Genomic DNA, 5,358 nt, shown 5'->3' with positions numbered 1-5,358 from the left:
GCAACAGCTCCTCATGTAGCAGTTCCAAGAAACAGAAAGTGCTCTGCCCTGCTATGTTCTTCACTGCTTCTAGAAAGATAAAGCCTTTTTCATCTCTACAGCAGAATTATGCAGTCTTGTCCAAGTTCTAGTGCATACTTTTCAGCTGTTAATTTCTTTCTGATGAAATAGTTACATTCTCTTCTTTCCTTGAGAGCTCCAGGCATAAGGCAGCGAGGCTCACACTCCACATAGGTAGGAACACTGGGATTTGCACTATTCTGGGCTCAGCCCCGTGAACCCTGAATGAATTCTGAGTGCATGACAGCCAGTGACCTCCAGAGGAGAACAGGTTGCTGCTGAGCTGCCTCCTCAATCCTTTACTACCAATGAAGAAAGCACTCCATTGGAATGATGGAGAGGAATTTACAACTGCAGAGCTCTCCTTTGCTCCTGTGACCACATCGTGTCCAGGGCTGAAATGAACCCAAACCAATTTAAAAAGAGAGCCAAGCTCCTTTACTGCTGCATCTTTGCCAAAAGCAAAATGGTATTTATTTGAGGAATGGAGGCAGTAATCATTTTTCATTAAGAGGAGAGTGTAGTTCAGTCCGTTGGTTTCCACTGATGTAGTGAAAAGTGCAACTGTCTGATGACCTCAGGTTTACAGGAGAACTGAAACCAGAAATAAGCAATTTAGAATGGGATGAGGAAGTAGTCACCTGAAAAGTACCGCTAGGGAAAGGCTGACCAGAAGCAAAAATCAGGTGATCTCAGAGAAGCTGAGACTAAATGTTAAATTCCACTTTTTTTGTGTGCAATTTCGCAGATAATCCGTAGCTGTATGGAGAGCTTGTGATGATTCAGTCCAGGATTGAAAGAGTAATCTTAGAAATGCCAGACCTTATAGACAAAGATTCAGACTCTGGCTCCAGCATTAGTAACAACCAAAGCATTATGGCCATGTCATATGAGATCAAAAGGTTGTCAGAGGCCCCAGGGTGCTCCTAACCCCCCTGGGGGAGCTGCATTTCAAACCAGTGATGCCCGTTCCTTTATACAGAGTTGCCACAGGTGACATATCTTGTGTCAACAACATTCCCAAGGATGCTACTCAGGGAATCATCAAATGCCACAGTGCCAATATTTTGGCTCATGTTGTGGAACACAGTTTTCTGTTCAGAGTCAATATGGGCAGCACAGTGGGAAAGGGAAGAGAAGGGAAGGGAAGGGAATTGGGTGGGCTTTAAGGTCCTCTCTGACCTCAGCCATTCTATGATTCTATATGCTGACCTTATTGCCTTCCACTTAATGGCTTTCGTAATAATATCGATAGCCTTGTTTGCTTCAAAATGCATCACAGCCAACAGCTCTGCTAGGATCTAATTATCTCATTCCCATTCCATGTAAGAACACTTTTAGATAAACAGCATGGTTTCAATGCTGTTTCAAAGGTCATGTCATGCAAGCCATCTGTACCAAACAAGAGTCTGTTCTTTGTTTCTCTTGACTTTCCCAGACAACAGCATTGATAGCTCTAGATAATGAAAAGCAGCACTGCCTCGCAACACAGACCGTGCTTATTCCCAGGCAGATGTCATGACGGTGACAAGTGAGCAGTTCCAGTTGTCCCGAGGATGGCAGCGCAGCAGGTGGCAGCTGTAACCCTAGAGCAGAGCATTGCTCTTTGTCTTCTCAGCTAAATCGGGGAGCTGTCACTGAGCTGCTCCCCATGCCAGCAGCCGTGCTCCAAGCAACCCGGGGAGCTTTGTGTATCACTGGAGTGAGGCTCACATTCTCCATGTCAGTTGTTTTGGCACTGGAAGGCAAACTAGCTGAAGACACTCGAAATCACAGAATACTTTTTTGATGCATTCCTTGAGGAAAATCATACTGAAGGAACAAAGAGAGAGCTCCAAATTCTGGAGATGGGACGAGACAGAGTTGAGGGGCAGCTCTGAAAGCATTAAGACCAGGTTAGAACAGACTTTATGGCTTCCCTCTGGCATCACTGTGGCCTAAATATCACTGTTTGTGATGGGGAAGAATGATGCAGCAGAGCTGCAAGACAGAACTTGCACAGCAGCCAGACAGTAGTCTTACTCTCACAGGTTCAGAGGACTTAAATCATGGAATGGCTTAGGTTGGAGGGAACCTTCAAGATCATCTCGTTTCAACCCCCAGCCATGGGCTAGTTGCCCATGTAGTGCATGTGAATCTTTTTTCCTTTTCAGAATGAGAGTTTTTATTTTGAGAATGAGCATTTCATTTTCCCCACTGACGACACTGACTCCCAGAATCAAGCCTTCATTTACTTGTTATGAGCAACACATAATAGTCATAGCCAGCTGAAACGTAAGAACTGGTGTTGACCCTGATCTAATAATACATTTACATGATTTGGCTGGGGTTGCCATTCACTAAAGGGATGTCAAAATGTCAAAATAAATGATTTCAGTGCATTATGAAGCAAAGGCATTGTCAAACCAAGAGAAATTCCCAGAATAGGTTAAAGCATTCATAATTAATTTTTGTTCCTCTGTGAGCCTCTCTCCTAAAGAAGCAGAGGATAATACAATGTTCAGATACCCAAATTTTGGAGGCAACTCTCATTCCTTGCATCACTTGGCAATAATTTGCTTGATCTAAAAATCAGTTTGCAATTAGTTGTCATTGCAGTAAACAGCTCAGGCAGCCCTGCATGGGTCTCCCCATTGTCACAGCGATGGCATGGCAGGATGCTATATTTAAGACTTGAGGATGGGCACTCCAACATGGGGAACATTCTTTTGGGGAGAGTCATTCTTAGTGTCAACGGGGAATAGGAAACGTTCCTTTGTCCTTTCTCTTTCGTGAAGACAGGCACTCTCACTGTAGTCTTCATAGGGTAAGTTGATTTATCTGCAAATAAACTCCGGTTTACAGCAGGGTTTTAAATGATTTTATAGCAGCATCTTTGTATGATCCTGTTATTTGCATCGCACCTCAGAGATGGGTTGTGCTTCGTGATTGATCTGCTTTGAAGTGCTGTTGCTGTTTTTCCAGGATTGTTCTTAGGCAACTAGTTTTAATTCATATTTGCTCACATAAATCTATTCTGCTTTATTGATTTGTTAAGAAAAATGCACATATTTCGATTGAAAAATGTATATTTTAACAGCTCAGAACTCTACTGCTTTGATACAAACACCAGATTATAGAGCATTGGATAATTCCCAGGAAAAAACAGAAAACAGTATATATTAAAAATATCCTCGGAACAGTGACTGTTTGTGTATGTGGAAGCAAAGATTTGATGCCCTGCAGTCATTTTGCAGCTGAAATAGTCCTGAAGACAATTCAGAAATAGTCCTGAAGAGAGTCATATTCTGGGAAATAAAAAGATATTTCTTTCTATAAATATCTGTTTTATTTTCCCTTATTTTGTTCTTGCCAGTGCTTCTTTGTTTCAGCCAAAGTCAACATCCACTGAGGAAATCTGTATTTTGATCTGCATTTGGGGTATTTTGCTCTAACGAGAACAGTGCTTTGCCATGCAGCTGTGCTTCTCCATGGGCTGGTCTTGCACTAGTTGTTTACTTTGACAGAAAATCAGAATGCTTGTCAGAGATGTGGGGCAGTCATGTTTATTATGTAGTATTAAAAAGAGGTAAAGCAAAAATGCAGTGAAGAATCTGTCAAGAGAAAATTCCAAGAACAGCGTATAAGACAGGAGCAGATTGCCAAGTGTATTCGGTATCATTCAGCACCATTGCATCTCCAAAGAGGCAAAGCAGGAAGAAATGGGTGTTGAACATTCAGAGTGGTAGCTGAGCCTTGTGCTTTTCCCATGCAGGCAGGCTTACAGGAAAAGTTAGAGCTCAGAAAAGAAGAATTCCATTGCTTCAGGTGGCAGAAAAATCAAAGAAATAACAATAACCGACATTTACTTACTCCTGTATATTTCTGAATCAAACCCCGACTCCTTTCCGTAATATTCTACAAGACAAGAAGGAAATGCTTTTAGGAAATCTCATTCCAGTGTTTATCTTCCCCTCAAATATGTACAGTGACACTCCGCAAACTGCTCTTGTCTCTCAAAGCCACTCTTAGTGTGACCTTCAAAGTGTCATCATGCAGTAAAACATCAATTTGCTTAATGACACAAAGCTCATTCCTCATCTAGAGGACAGCGAGTCTCCCACAGAATTCCTCTTTCAGCAGCTGTGGTTCTTTGGAGGCATTGCCCGCACCACCCAATGTTGCCCCAAGAGCTGTTGGTATCACAGCACAAAATGAGATGCTTTGGAGCTGGAGTCTAAGAATCAGTGCACTGAAACAGGATGAAAGCAAGATGCTCTCTTACCTCTAAGCCCCAAGAAATGCCCATAAAATAAGATAGTTTTTTCATTTTGGCAATATCAAAGCTCACTCATAAGCACAAGACAAGTATTGCCTGTAAACAGCTGAAACGGAAAGAAATGGAAAAGATGAGAGGGGAAGCACAGCCTCACCCTGGGTCCTGTGAGACCCTCCGTGATGTCTTAAGGCACAGCGAGTTATGCTGCAAGAATCACTGAGCCCAGAGACCATCACCAATTGTTTCTAGGGAGAAACAAATGATTCCTCGTGCTGCACTCACAGGACTGGATAAAGCAAAGCATTACCCTGTTGAAGTACTCACTGTAACTGTCAGCAGCTGTGATATGCAGTTGGGTTATACAGGGGGAAGAATTGCCCTGTGTCAGCAAAAGATAAATTCCAGCTAATACAGCCCCCAGGTGATTCCTGCACACGTTTAGTGCAGCAGCACTGCATGATACAACCTCTGCCACATCCAGGCAGGATCGGAATACAGTGCAATTACAGTCTGGATGGCAGGGCACAGGCTATTTGGCATCCACTCCCCCCACAACATATTTCCAGACTGAAAATCTGCTTATATTTTAAACTTTTCATTCATAGTTCACTATCTGATGTTCTGCATTTTATTTTATCCCTAATCATCAGTGTTCCTCTCATTTCCCTTCTCGTGGCTCTCCTCACTTGCCTGTATGCTATATTGGGGGTCTGAGCTAATGGAACACCCTGGAAGAATATCCAGCAGCTTTAGAGCATCAGCCTTTGGAAAACAGATCAGCCCACAGAACGCCACTTGCTTACTCTTCTGTTTAAACTTCAGCCACCTTTAAAAACTTATTAACTTATTTGACTGAGTCCACTTTCTGCTGATGGGTCACAAAACATCTCTTTCTTAGTTCAAATGACAGAAGACGGTATTATATGAACTTTAATTCACAGCATTTGAACGTCAAAGAAAAGTAAGGTCATAATGTTAACCGAAGGGCACTTTGTTCAGCTGCCTTGTTTGAAAGTCACTTTATGTTTTATTCCATTCCA

The sequence above is a fragment of the Phasianus colchicus genome, chromosome 24 (assembly GCF_987193195.1).
Source record: "Phasianus colchicus chromosome 24, bPhaCol1.hap1.1, whole genome shotgun sequence".
Classification (NCBI taxonomy): Eukaryota; Metazoa; Chordata; class Aves; order Galliformes; family Phasianidae; genus Phasianus; species Phasianus colchicus.
The sequence above is the reverse complement of the archived record's forward strand: the minus strand, read 5'-3'. Positions refer to the sequence as shown.